Here is a 15,315-nt window from a genome sequence, read left to right as displayed (position 1 = left end):
TGATTACATTAGACACAGCAGCTTCTGTTTTGATTACTCTCCTCTCTCTTGGATCTCCTATTTGAGGAAGCTGGCTGATATGCTGTGAACTGCCCTGCCCTATGGACAGGCACACATGGCAAAGAACTGAAGCTTTTAGCCAACAGCCAGGAAGAAACTGAGGCTGGCCAACAATGAATGGCATGAGTGAACTTCGAAGGAGTTCATTCTAGCCCTGCTTGAGCCTCCAGATGACTGCAGTCCTCGGCACAGTTTGGCTGTAACCCCATTAGAGACAGTGAAGCAGAACCACCCAGCCTGGCCACTCTAAGATTCCTGACCCTCAGAAACTGTGTGAAATAATAAATGTTTATTTTTTAAAAACTGCTAGTTTTGCAGGTAATTTGTCTACACAACAACAGATAACTAATACAACCATCAAACTAAGGTTTCCTGGGTTAACATCAGAAAGCCCCCATTATGAAACCAAAAGTCCAGCTGAAATGAAACCCAAAGCCTCAAGGCTTGGGGCTTCTCCTTAAACAACAACAGTTTCTGCTGCTTATTCACAGGGTGACCTTGTGCAATTCATATCATATTTCTTAGCCATGGTTTCCTTATTGAAGATACAGAGATATCACCTTCCTTGCAGATTATTGTGAGGATTAAATGAGAATAGTTTCTAAAAGTATCAAAAACAGTATAGGATCATACAAAGTAGGCCGGGCCTGGTGGCTCACGCCTGTAATCCCAGCACTTTGGGAGGCCAAGGTGGGCGGATCACGAGGTCAGGAGAGCAAGATCATCCTCGCCAACATGGTGAAACCCTGTCTCTACTAAAAATACAAAAATTAGCCGGGTGTGGTGGCGCATGCCTGTAGTCTCAGGAGGCTGAGGCAGAAGAATCACTTGAACCCAGGAGGCAGAGGTTACAGTGAGCTGTGATCGCGCCACTGCACTGCAGCCTGGCGACAGAGCGAGACTCCGTCTCTTAAAAAAAAGAATTATACAAAGTAAATTGACTGTGGAAGGCTCCCTAGCAAGCCTATTCCCAACAGCCACCAAAAGGAGATGGCTCTGCTCAGTGAAGTCAAATGGAAAGGCCTCTACTACAACACTTATCCAACTGTAATGTAAGTATCCCCCTCTATTACTGCCCCTTATAAAAACAAGAAGCCATAATTACCAGAGCTTATTACATATTAAGCAAAATGCTAAGTACATTTACATTATTTCCCATTTGATACTCCATTTAACATATAGGAAAACTGAAACTTAAGAGGTTAAAATGATTTGGTTACTAATGGAGGCAGGATTGAACCTCAGATTCATGCAACTCTAAAGACCACGGTTTTTTCCATTAATTCAGTAAGCTTTTCATGATACCAAGGGATCTGGAAGTATCCAAAACAGAAGGCATTCAGGTACAACTTAATAAAAGAAAAAGGAAGCAAAATCACATTTCAAATTAATGAGAAAATTACAAGATTCTGAACCTGTCTAGGGCACCAAGCAACTGTGATACCTTCAGCAAGTTGTCTGTCAATGAAAAAAAAATCCCTCACATTTACAGTATATAGTATTCTGGAATCTACAAAGCATTTTGAAATATCTGCAAATATTTTATTGTCACAGCAACACTGGAGAGCAATTTCAATTATCTCTATTCTATAAATGAGCAAACCAAGACTCAAAAAGAATTCCAGTGACTTGCCCATGGTTACTAAACAGATGGAACTTGCCAGACACAATATACCCAGATTTCTTTATTCTCAGACATAATATACCTAGATTTCCTTATTCTCAGAAAAGATGTACTTGAAACTGGAAAGTTTTAGGGAATAGCCAAAAGGTCACAGCAAGGACAAGAATCCAGTTTCCTTCTTATTCTCCTAACCCAGTGAGCTGCAACCAGGTATGTAAACCTGGAGAGCTTCAAAAAAAAAAAAAAAAAACCCCAATGCCTGGGTCCCATACCAACCACCATCCCCCAAATTTAATTTATTCGGTCCAGGGTGGGACGTGGGTATCATCAGGAAGCTTATATTTTTAAGCTTCCCAGGTGTGGTCATGCTCAAAAACTATTTGCCTAACCCCCAGAGCCACAGATTAAGAAATGTCCTGATTCACTCTCATTTTCTAATGTGAAATTCTCTGAGTGAAGCCATCTAACTCTTTGTAAACTCATCACATTTATGAAGCAAAACATCTTCTATTATTGTGAATGGCCATGTAAGTTAAAATAATTTAATTTCTGTTGCCTAAGAATAGATTGTTATATACCATGCAGTCAACATCTTAACGGTCATGATTAGAAATGTGGCATACAGCAACAAAATTGCTTCTAGAAAAAGAAAAGCTGCCCACAATAGTATACTATACACAAATACAACTAAGTAAAAATCTGAAGTTGTCTTTTTCCTCCAAATGTCCCTGTTTGGGGGATCTCAAAACTCCTTGGTTCCACCAAGATGAATTTACTTCAAGTGTTCTCTGATGGAAGTCTGAATACTGCAAGGACTTATCCCACAGTATCTCTACTTCTCTCTGCTAATCCAAATCCTACCTGACCAAGTTCTTTTCCTGACCATCCAGCCTACTGTTATGGGTTGAATTGTGTCTCAAAAAAAAAAAAAAAAAGTTGAAATTCTAACCACCAATACCTTAGGATTGACCTTATTTGGAATTACAGTAGTTACAGATGTAATCAAGTTAAAATGAAGTCATTAGGGTGGACCCTAATCCAATATAATTGGTGTCCTTATAAGAAGGGGAAATTTGGACACAAGAGACAATCACACACAGAGGTAAGATTATGTGAAAGGACAAAGGGAAAAGAAGCCATCCACAAGCCAAGGAAGGCCAGAGGGTAACAGAAACTAGGATAAAGGCCAGGAACAGATTCCTACCCTAGCACCTCCAGAGGTGGACCTGCAAAAACCATGATTTCAAACTTTTGGCCTCCAGAACTGAGAGACCACAAATTTCTGTTTTTCTAAGTCACCCAATCTGTGATACAGCAGCACCAGGAAACTAATACAGCCACCCTTCTCTAAACTACTAAAGTTTGTACCCAGTTTACTTGGTGGAACTGTTCAATTTATTTTTAGTATATATATCCTACATTCTTAATGAAATCAAAGTTTTTCAAGGGCAGGAACACTATTTTATACTTCTTTGGTATCATCTACCATTCTTAGGGAAAGACTGACCTCAGGCAAGGTATTTGGGAAACATTCGCTCTCTTGTTCACTTTCTGGAAAATGTTCAACAACCACTGTTGTTTTAGAATATGATAACCAGAAAATCACTTTTCCTACTTCTATAATTCTGTTTTACACTGGAGTGAGCTATTTACAAATCTACACTTTTCTTCATGAGCTTTTTATATACATAGTATCTATCATATATAGAACCATGGAATGTTTGGGGCCAAGAGAGAGCTTAAAGATCATGCAGTGCAATCCTGAAGTGGCATCTTCTTCAACTTACAGATACCACTACTCTCTTCTTCATCGTAAATGCCCTATTCTCCCTTGTCTGTTGTGTTAGTTATTGACTTACAGGGCTCCTTCTCATCACCCCACCCCCACTACACAACAAGCACATTCAGGGTTGAAACTGTTTCATTCATCTTTATATCTCCAGTACTTATCACAGTTCATAGTACACGCTCAATCAACAGTTCCTAAAGTAGTATTTTCTCTTTCTTTGCCACTAGTCTGCGAGCTTCTCCAAGAAAGGAAGTGAATTTTAGTCATCTTTGTATCTCTAGGGTCTAGCACTAGCAGATAATAAATATAATATTTGTTGTTCATGATATTAAAATGTTTGACTCACTGTTTCTGTGCTAGGCTGTGCTGGCCTATCCTTTATTAAGAAGCTCAGACCCAGGCTGGGCACGGTGGCTCACACCTGTAATCCCAGCACTTTGAGAGGCTGAGATGCAGGGGATCACCTGAGGCCAGGAGTTCGAAACCAGTCTGGCCAACATGGTGAAACCCCGAATCTACTAAAAATACAAAAATTAGCCACGCATGGTGGTGCAGGCTTGTAATCCCAGCTACTCAGGAGGCTGAGCCACGAGAACAGCTTGAACTCAGGAGACGGAGGCTGCAGTGAGCCAAGATCATGTTCTTTCAGCCTGACTGAAAGAGCGAGACCCTGAGAGAAGAGAGGGGAGAGGGGAGAGGGGAGAGGGGAGAGGGGAGAGGGGAGAAGGGAGGAGAGGAGAGAAGAGAAGAGAAGAGTTCAGACCCAAGGTCATATAGTTAGTAGATGATGGAGCTAAGATTTGAATCCAGAATATCTCATTGGAAGGTCTATCCTCTCATGTACCTTCATGGTAAAGTTTTTATAACTCTAGATATAAATGCAACTTCAGTTTTCTATTCGTTTAACTTCCTTTGAAGTTTGTTTCTAGTTAAAGCTGGCAGATTAAAAACACATTTACTAATGTTCCCTCCCAAAATCACTCTAAAATGACGGTAAAGCTGTAAAAGAGGTATAAACGTCAACAATAAAGAGAATAGGTGAGGGGACATCAGACGGTAAGAGATTTCAAAAACTTTTTAGAAAAATAGTGAAGAGGGAAGCTGTGACCAAAAAAAAAAAAAAAGAACACGGAGAGCAAAAGAGGCTGTAATCTAGAGCTCTGCATGGTCCCTGAGCAGCAAAGATGTGTGGTCCCTGTAAAACAGGATCCCTTCACCTGTAAAGAATCACTGGATTAAAAACACATAAAGACACAGGAAGTATAAATCACTTACCCAAAACCACACAGAGATAAGAAGAGCTAGATCCTATTTTCGTTACCTTTCTATAACACATCCGCTATTAGTCAACTTAAAAGAACATAGGATGAATCAGCAGCCCATGCCACAAAACAAGGAGAGAGAGGTGTTTCCCAGGGTCTACATTTTGGCCTTCTTTACCAGCTCCAGAGAGGTCCTTTGTGTTTGGGCTCTCCCTCGTGAGAACCTGTTCAAACAGTTGGGGTAAGAATCCCATTATTCTCATTGTCTGATTCTATAGCTCTGAAAGGTAGGTTAACAGCACCTAACAAAAATAGGACAAAACTTGGAGGCGAAAGATTTCAGAAGCACTAACACTGTTTCAAGTCAAAGCTGAGCTCATCTACCTTGCCCGTGGTAGTGTGAGAGAAGCAGCTTTTCATCCCTTTTTAGAACAGAACATGTCCAAAGGTAGGTGTTGTTATATCTGCTAACCAGCTGAAACAGATTCTTTTTTTTTTTTTTTCAGGGTAAGTCTCGCGCCCAGGCTGGAGTGCAGTGGCACAATCTCGGCTCACTGCAACCTCCGCCTCCCAGGTTCAAGCAATTCTCCTGCCTCAGCCTCCCAAGTAGCTAGGATTACAGGTGTCCGCCACCTCGCCCGGCTAATTTTTGTATTTTTAGTAGAGACGGGGGTTTCACCATGTTGGCCAGGCTGGTCGGGAATTCCTGATCTCAGGTGATCCGCCCACCTTGGCCTCCCAAACTGCTGGGATTACAGGTGTGAGACACCGTGCCCAGCCGAAATAGACTCATTTTTAAATGCCAAATTACAGAATTGTAATTGCCTACAGTTGCAATTAAGGCATTAATAACTCTAGGGCTATTTCTTAATACACAATTATGAGAGTACCACAGCTATTTGCTACCCATTCCACCATACTCCCATTTGAACTCTTGTCCATCACTGCATTAAACACATCTACATACTCAATTTGTGTGTTTTTGATGTGCACAGAAAGAATACTGAATTAGGAGTCAGAAGAATAGTTCCAAATACAACTCAAGCTGTGGAGTCAGCAAACTTGGGTTTGAATCCCAATTCTCTGAGTTACCAGCTGTGAGATCAGAAATTAATCATTTAATCTCTCTGGGCCTCAATTACCTTATATGTAAAATGGGAGACTCATATGGGAAAAAATGGGAAAATATGTCAGAGACCTGTTGTGAGGATTGGGAATATTTATTAGGCAACTTGCACAGCAGTAAGGCACTCAATGCATGGTACTTTCCTCTTGTATTGACCACCTACTATTTGCTACATATTTCTAACCTTGGAATGGTTGTTTTGAAGAAGTGTTTAAGGAGAGGCAGAATACACAAAGTAATTACAATATAGTACAACACAAAATGTAACACTGTACAAACAAGTATAATATAATAAATGATGTCACAGCTATTAGAATAGAGTAACACATGAACACTGAAGGAAGAAATATTAATTCTGCCTAGGACAGGAGGACAATGTCAGAGAAGGCATCAGAGACAGAGATATTTGAAGTGGGTCTTAAAGGTTGTTGAGTGTAAGTACAGCAAACAAAGGAAAACATGTTAAACAAACAAAAAGCTATGAGATACAAGTTAAGGGAACATGAGAAAGAATGTTTGGCATATTTCAGTAATAGTGTGAAAACTTACAAAGAAGTGATAGGCTATACAGAAACAGAAGTAAGATTAGCATGAGGAAGGGACTATCCTTGGGAAGTTTTTTGTGGAGAGAAAAGTGGTGTAATAGGCAAAAAGAGGTAGTTATCTGAGAAACTCTTGAAACTATTCAGCTGGAGAAGAACAGTAATAAAATCACTATTATGATTATAAAGAATTGTCATGTGCAGCAAAGGTTGAATTCATTTTGTCTGATCCAAGGGACAGATTAAAGAAGGTGGATAGAAATTAAAGAATGATATTATACAAAAATGGCTAAGGAATATTAATGATATACAGAATGAGTGCTTGAAATTTAAAAGAAAATGTCCCTTCTGTAAGTTTTGAAATTAACCCAGAAAGCTCAAAAGAGAAACTCCTTCGATCTTAGCCTGGGCTAAGAACCCCAGGCTTTCTCTTCCTCTTTGGGGACAAGACTTGACTTGATGGGCCTTTGGTGCAACCAGGTTTGAGGAAGGTGCTTCCACCACTTCCTGAGGCCTTACACAATTCAATTCAACCTCAAAAGGGAACACTAGCCCACACAGAAACAGCTTAAAAAGAAAACTAAAGCAGGCAACAACTTTAAAGGAAACTAGGCAGTGGGCTTAAGGAGAAATGGGCAATGGAAACAATAAGAACATCAGAGGCATCAACTACCTGTTCTTATGTTAATGAAGGAAGGAAGAGCAGCAAGACCATTCAGTTCAACATCTCACTGTACACATACAGAAACTGAAGCCCAGAAAGGGGATAGGGCAGGTAAAGCCAGGCATGAAAACAACTTAACATAACACGTTAGAGTTCAGGCAGACTCTTTTACTTGTATTATCTCACTTTTCCTCAAAATAACACAGTGAAGGAGGTGTTATTTTCCCAATGAGACACAAAGATCCTTAAGGCATTACAATGTTTGTGTTAGTTTTCCTTATGGGTTGCTGGAATTAATAATGCTTAATCCTTTCCTTTCCAATCCCATAGGTTTAAAAAAAAAAAAAAATCACCTTAAGGACTGGAGCTTCTCCAGGGAAATAATGTGGACTAGGAAACAGTTTCTCAATACTGTCACCCCAATTGCCCTATTCTATCTAGCACTTTCCAATGTATTACATATTCAATTTTTTAAAAAAAATCTGTTTCAGCCCTGTGCTGAGAACAGGGAGCAAAGATTCAAATCAGACATACATGCATCTTCAAGGAGCTCCCATTCTGACAGCATAGACAAGCATGACAATTGATGATTATCTTTCAGTCATGAAGACTTGGTTTCAAATCCTGGGTCTGCCCTTACTAGCTAAGGCAAGTAATTTCCTTTCATCTAAACTTCAGACTCCTTTTCTGTGAAATTGAAGGCAATACCCTCAGTCTAACTGAAAGTATTAACTTGTGAGTATTTGGAAAGATAATTATTTAAAGCACCCAGCAGAATGTCTGATCCACAGTATATATGCTCAGAAGGTATTTACTGAATTAATGGCTTACATAAGAGTATCAACTCTAGGGGTAGAGTTGGGAAGAAAGAACATCCCAGCATTATGTTTTCTCATAACCCTGGATCCACTGAGAGAATGATGTTTGCCTGATCATGTGGGTTTCATGTTCCCCAACTCTCATGCATTAAAACCACAAGCCCCACCCCAGCATTAAAAACCTGAAAGAACCTGGCAGGTCCCACACAGTGACTAGGGATGAAGGAAATAGCTGTCTGGCCTGACCATATTTGCAAAGGGAAGTAGGCAGCAGAGCAAGGCCTAAAAAACCCAAGACCTGAAATCCTGCAAATCCTTATGATTAAAGACTAGAAAAGCCTTGTTAAATACAAATATCTCTGCAAGGTGAAGCTGGGATGAAGAATTAGGAGCCATTAGGGATTTATGGAACTCCATGGGCCACAGAAGTTCTCCACTCTACATAGATATTCCTTCAAAAAACTATATTGGCATATCTACTGTGGGTCAGGTGTTGAAGCAGCAGAGGACTTAGACTTGGTTCCAGCTTTTGAGACACCGAGAATATCAGAGACTGAGATCACAACGAAAAATGGTTTCACCACTAAGGTCCTGACATACTGCTATACAGTGGGCTGCAACTGCCTGCAGAAGTGACCCAAGTTTCCCAGTTACCAAGTTTCCTCCTCCTCTTTTTCAATCCCTTTACCACAAAACCTGCCATCTCTAGAGGCCCTTCTCTGGGCAAAAGAGCTTGCCTATGTGCCACAGGAGTTTAGAATGGAAATCTGACTAACAGCAAAGCTCATACCTTACACCACCTATAGCCTCTGGAATCAAACTCCACAAAACACTTTAAAACCACAGAACAAGAAGTTCTGATATATTTATTTTAAGACTTTAGGGAAACAGTTCTGAGAAGATAGAACTAAGTCTTCTGAGAATGTCTCAAATATTTATTGACTACCTATTATGTTCCAGCCACTACTTTGAATGCTTTATATCTTAGCATATGAGAAAACAGCAGACACAGGAAAGTATTCTCACTTCCAGCTTCTCCTCACCCTTCTCCCCTGAAGCAGGTCATCAGATCCTCATTCAAGAGGTACCCTCCTTATTTCCAGAGGAAAGGCTCATTTTTCTCTGAAAACACAGGGACATACAGAAAAATCTGAACAAACCGGCCTTGCTAAGCTCCCTCCAACCCTGATCCTATTTATTACCATTACATCATACCATCTTTGTCCAATCATATTTCTCCATGACTACCCACTTCTTCCATCAAACCTAAACCTAAAAATACACAAGTTTGCCTGTTTCTTTGCGTCTTCATTTCCTTAGGAAGACTCCCATGTCATGTAAAACTTGTATTAAATATATTTGTATGCTTTTCTCTCGTTAATGTCTTTTGTTACAGGAGCCTCAGCCATGAACATAGCAATGGGAAAAATATTTCTTTTCCCCTATATTTATATATATTAGCGTCCTCAAAACAACCCCGTAAGAGAGCTATTATTGTCTCAATTTTACAAAGAAAAGACTAGGTTCACCGAAATTAAGTGACTTGCCCAAAATCACACAGTTAATAAGTGATGGAGCTACAATTCATAAGTAAATTGGCCATGTCCACTTTGAAGTCTTCATTTCATTTTTTCCCCTGCAACTCATATTTCATTCTAATGATAACCCTGTGAGGCAGAGTATCAACATAATTTCATTTTACAAATAGGAAACTGGTGCCTAAGGAAGTGATATTACTTTCTGAGAAACAGGTCAGTAAGTGGCAGAGCCACAGTTTGTACTCAGATTTCAGGCCCTCAAATCTGCACTCTTTACACTGCCCCACAATTCCTCTTATACTTGCCTTGCAGAGAGGTGTAGTGAAAATATACTTAATAGGGAGTCAGAAGTGCTGAGATGTGGTCTTGACTCTGTAACTAACTTACATTACATAATATTGAATGCGCTGCTTTTCTTCTCTTGGCTTCAGTTTCTCATCCATAAAATAAGGATGTTGAATTAGACATCTCCTAGGGTCCCCTTCAGCCAGTAACCCAACTAGTCTATGAGAAGCAGTTTCTCTAGTTTCCTTGCCACTCAAGCAGTAACTTTCTAAAAGAAAAAAAAAAAAAAAGACTGGTTATTTACAGTATAGACAAAGGTGGAAAATGCTCAGCACCAAAGAGTAGAAATTACCCATTCAAATGCATATTTACCTTCCTCAAACACCCTAGATATAAACAAAGAAAAAGCCATAAGCCACCTAATAACAGTGTTGGCACATCTAATAACATACCAAGTAGGAGTAAAGAGTATATCCATGGTAGGATCTAAGATAGAACACTTCTTAGTGGATCCCTAACACTTCTATTCACTAGCTTTCTCTCTTCCTAGGTTGGCACATCAGCTCTGCCTCACTTACAGCAAATCAGGCTTATGACTTTAACTAAATCCCACCAGATCTAAACAATCTACAAATGACTTTTGACTAATATTACAGAACAAAAAAATGAAAGCTCTGGATGTAAATTCTTCCATGCCAAGAAGGAAGAAATGGGATATATAAGATTTTGGAGGCCAGGTGTGGTGGCTCATGCCTATAATCCCAGCACTTTGGGAGGCCGAGGCAAGCAGATCGCCTGAGGTCAAGAGTTCGAGATTAGCCTGGCCAATATGGTAAAACCCCATCTCTACTAAAAATACAAAAATTAGCCAGGTGTATGGTGCACGCCTATAGTCCCAGCTACTTGCGAGGCTGAGGCAGGAGAATCGCTTGAACCCAGGAGGCGGAGGTTTCAGTGAGCTGAGATCGCACTATTGCATTCCAGCCTGGGCGAAAAGAGCAAAACTCAGTCTCAAAAAAAAATTTTTTTTGGAAAAATTATTTCCCTGTCTGCCCTAGTTTCTTTATATATAAAGCAAGGGAGCGAGTCCAAACCGATTCTAAACACTTTTCCCACTCAAACTTAACATGAACTTGTAAGTATTCTATATTTAGAAAATGTGAGATATATTTTTTAAAAAAACAAAACAAAACAAAAAACAAGAGGGAAAAGGGCATGGTATTACAAATTTTAATTACCTCACAGAAGAAAATAAAAAGGAATGAATTATAGTGCCAGGGAAGAACATAAAATATGTATGGTCACAGCAAGCTGAATACATATTAGTTACAAGAGCAAAAGGAACTGCACTATCCCTGTTTAACAGTCGAAGTAAATAATTCATATAATGCCCCAGGGTAAGACTGCAGAGGCAGAACCCATGTTCATGCAGTTAAACCAGAGCTGATCTGAATATGATCAAAGTTCCAACACCAGGCTGGGTGCAGTGGCTCACACCTATAATCTCAGCACTTTGGGAGGCTGAAGCAGGAGGACTGCTTGAACTCAGGAGTTCAAGACCAGCCTTGGCAATATGGCGAAACCCCATCTCTTCAAAAAAATACAAAAAAATTAACTGGGTATGGTAGCCGCTGCCTGTAGTCCCAGCTACTTGGCAGGCTGAGGTAGGAGGTTGAAGCTGCAGTGAGCTATAATCAGGCTACTGTACTCCAGCCTATGTGACAGAGCAAGACCTTGTCTCAAAAAACTAACTAAATAAATAAATAAGTAAATAAAATTCATACTACTTTAGCCAAGTATCATCATTCATATTCTCTAGATCTTTACCTGTTAATATGCTACATTATGAACTAGGTACTTCCACATATATTTGTTCATTTAATTGTCTTAACACCCCAGTGGTTATATTCCCTATTTTACAGAAGGGGAGTCTGAAACTCAATGAGGTAAAAAAGACCAGGATGACAATCCAAACTCTGGCTCCAAGTTCAATATACTCTATCCGTATTATAACCTATCTCCTTCGTTGTACAGGTCCCTCAGACACACATTATCCAGTTTTATATCTCACAACAACCACCACCTTGTGAGCTAGACATTCAAGATTCCTCATGAACTGGTCCCTATCCATCTTTCCAGTTTTGAAATGGATGCTGTTGGCTGCCTACCCAGCATCCATTCCCTTCTTCTCCCTTCCTAACAGAGCCCAGACCTTTTTTCTATCAGGTGTTCATCCCTCATCAAACAGTTTCTAAGGCAGTTCTCAAATTTTAGCAAGAAACCAAAATCATCTGGAGGGCCTGTTAAAACACAGATTCCTGGGTCCCACACCCAGAGTTTTTGATTCGTAAGTCTGAGATGTGGCTCCAGAATTTGCATTTTTAGCAAGTTCCCAGAACACAACACTTTGAGAACCACTGTCCTCAAAGAAAGCTGACCCCATTCCTAGCTCCAAGAGTAGGTCCTGATTGTACATCCAAACCAAACATGGTAATTCCATTCTCCTTGCCAGTGATTAGTTCTTGAATCAGATTTAGGTTTACTCAATCAGCACCTGGCATGTCCCTAGAAACTCTTGTAGTTCAGGGATGGGCAGGTGATCTATATTGATTCAATTTGACTGAGGAGAAGAAATTTGTGCCCATTTTGTGAAATAAAGTCAGTCAATCTCTCTCCCTTTCTCTCTCATCCACTGGTGAATAAAAAAGCTTATCTCCCCAGCTGGTCTTGTCAGTCAATTTACTACCATGATGGAAGCCAGCTTGTGGATAAAGGTAACATAAGTATGGTAAAAACTTCAACATGATTTCAGCCAAATTTGAGTCAGAATTTCTGTTTACAGAATTCCAAATGATACACAATTTGGTACTAGAAGAGGGTACAGCCACCTGAATATTCTGTAGGGCGCAATGTGTACACCGCTTTGCTCAACACGTATTCCAACTCCTTTCTAGCTTAGCAGGCACTACAGAGGTCGAAAACAAAAAAACATTACTTCTCAGATTTCCTTCTAAATGTGATTTAGGTTCTGCCAATCAGATGCTCTCAGACTAGATACTGATTGGAACTAAATTGGATGATGGGAGAGACTGGCACAGAACATCCCTTTTGTTGGAACAAACTGCAGCAGCAGCAGCATAGCTCTCTATCTAGCAACTGTAGCAACAGGTTCCTGATTCTGGCAAAGAGCAACATCCTTGAGGACTCAGTTATTTAATGTAGTTTGGGGAGTTTGTTCCTGGAAGCCCAGCCTGGGTCCATTTCTTCAATTCTCCCAAAGATTCCTAAATCTCTCTGATATTCTTTAATAAATCTGTTTTGCTTAAACTTGCTAGAATGGACTCTCTTGTTTGCCCCTATTAATAAGAGCCATGACAAATAAGATAACATATAATATCTACTATCATATTCCTGTAACACCTGGCCCTTTCCTACCATGTCTTTGCATCAGCTCTTCTATCAGTGTGGAATGTCGTCCCTCAAAATCACCCCATTTGGGCCGGGCGCGGTGGCTCAAGCCTGTAATCCCAGCACTTTGGGAGGCTGAGACGGGCAGATCACGAGGTCAGGAGATCGAGACCATCCTTGCTAACACGGTGAAACCCCGTCTCTACTAAAAAATACATAAAACTAGCCGGGCGAGGTGGCGGGCGTCTGTAGTCCCAGCTACTCGGGAAGCTGAGGCAGGAGAATGGTGTAAACTCGGGAGGCGGAGCTTGCAGCGAGCTGAGATCCGGCCACTGCACTCCAGCCTGGGCGACAGAGCGAGTCTGTCTCAAAAAAAAAAAAAAAAAAAATCACCCCATTTGCAAAAGTTATCTACTTCTTCCATGAAGAGATTTACATAAAGAGGAAGAAAGACTTACATAAAGGAAGAAAGACTTGACAGGAGACTGAGCCCTGAAGAATGAGTGGTATGTCATCTGGTAGAAAGGGACAGGGAGGAAGGAGAGGGCTATTTCAAGTGCAAAGATCAACGTTTACAATAGTAATAAGGTGTCTCTTGCCACCAAAGACTGCACCTGCACCTACAAATTCACAACTTCTTAAGAGTTGGAAATGACACCACTGCACATACTAGTTTTTGCTCAAAAAATTAATGTTGAATACAAGTGAATTTTACAGTCAGTTGTCAGTAATTACTAAGCACTAATAACTGTATTTAAAAAAAGAAATACCATACTAGAAGCTATAGGGAGATTCCCATAGGAGAGATCACAGTCTCCCACTCTTGGAGACTTACAATGTAGAAGGAAACAAGGATACCTGAAAAGATCAAAGACACAACATAAAAACTATTTTTTAAGTGCAAATTCATATAAACAACAGTAAAGAAAAAAAAAAGATTCAAGTAGCTGAAGTATCTAAACCTAGATGTTATTCAGAGAAAATGTCCCTAGAATTCATTAATTCGCCAAATATTTATTAGGCATCTACTATGTGCTAAAAATTGTTCTAGGTGCTGAGGACGACAGAGAAGCAAGCAGAGAAGGTCTTTGTTTTCACAAGGCTTATATCCTAATTGAAAATTAGGAACAAAGGTTTTGAGGGCAAGGCTATAAATTAAAGCACGTCATTTAAAATCATTTTAGCTTCTCTACCCTGTAATGATAATGATAGCTGACATTTGTTAAGGCCTTCTTATGTGCCAAAATTTGCTAAGTGCTTTACAACTACTACCTCATGTAATCCTAATAACAAACATATGAAGCAGGTACTATTATTATTTTTTTTTTTCCTTTTGAGACAGAGTCTCACACTGTTGCACAGACTGGGGTGCAGTGGCATAATCTCGGCTCACTGCAAGCTCCACCTCCAGGGTTCATGCCATTCTCCTGCCTCAGCCTCTCGAGTAGCTGGGAGTACAGGCGCCCGCCACCACGCCCAGCTACTTTTTTGTATTTTTAGTAGAGACAGGATTTCACCATGTTAGCCAGGATGGTCTTGATCTCCTGACCTCATGATCCGCCCGCCTCGGCCTCCCAAAGTGCTGGGATTACAGGCATGAGCTACCGCACCCGGCCGAAGCAGGTACTATTATTAGTACCATTTTGAGTATAAGGAAACCAAAACTGCAGAGGTTAACTAAAACTACTCCAGCCAGATCACAGTCAGAAAATGGCAGGGCCACAGGATTCAAAGTTAGGTCAGTAGCAGAGGTTTTTAACAGCTACACAATACACAGAGAAAAGAAAATTATATTTACATGTTACAGCCTTGTTGAAATGTGAGGTATGGAATTATTAATTTGGCGTGAAGTTCATCACCTCTGTCGTTGTTTTTCCTTATTCTATAAAGTGAGCTGTTAGACTTCCAAAACTAAGGTCGTGTTCAACTTCTGTTTCCATGGTTTCAAAAACAATGTGAAAAGATATTCAGGTGCCTGGTCCAATTGTTAGTAAAAAGGTGCTTTGAAGGCTGCGGCTCTGCAGTTCTTATCCACTGGCTGTGACCATGTGCTTCCATGGCTTCATTAAGGATCGCATTAGCATTACATTAATTGGTATAAACAGCTGTAGCACAAACCTCCAGCAGATAGGAGGCTAGAGGCACAGAGAACAAAGGGAGAGGCAGGAAAGCAATGATTGGCTGACCTGAAGCTGTCTA

General features: G+C 40.3%; 1 protein-coding gene across 4 annotated transcripts in view; it reads right to left on the bottom strand.

Annotated features, from left to right (window-relative positions):
* PAK1 (p21 (RAC1) activated kinase 1) overlaps positions 1 to 15,315 on the bottom strand; it is a 148,721-nt gene that overhangs the window by 116,703 nt on the left and 16,703 nt on the right. Inside the window, exon 1 of one of the 4 annotated variants that reach the window (XM_017948786.3) lies at positions 9,811 to 9,942. The exons of the other annotated variants lie outside the window; for them this stretch is intronic. The gene's annotated coding sequence lies outside the window, so the exon portion shown is untranslated. Of the gene's footprint in view, positions 1 to 9,810; positions 9,943 to 15,315 lie in introns of those variants that run through there. 4 annotated transcript variants of the gene reach the window in all.

This window comes from Papio anubis, chromosome 12 (assembly GCF_008728515.1).
Source record: "Papio anubis isolate 15944 chromosome 12, Panubis1.0, whole genome shotgun sequence".
Taxonomy (NCBI): Eukaryota; Metazoa; Chordata; class Mammalia; order Primates; family Cercopithecidae; genus Papio; species Papio anubis.
Note: the sequence above shows the minus strand (reverse complement) of the source record. Positions and strands in the feature narration are given on the sequence as shown.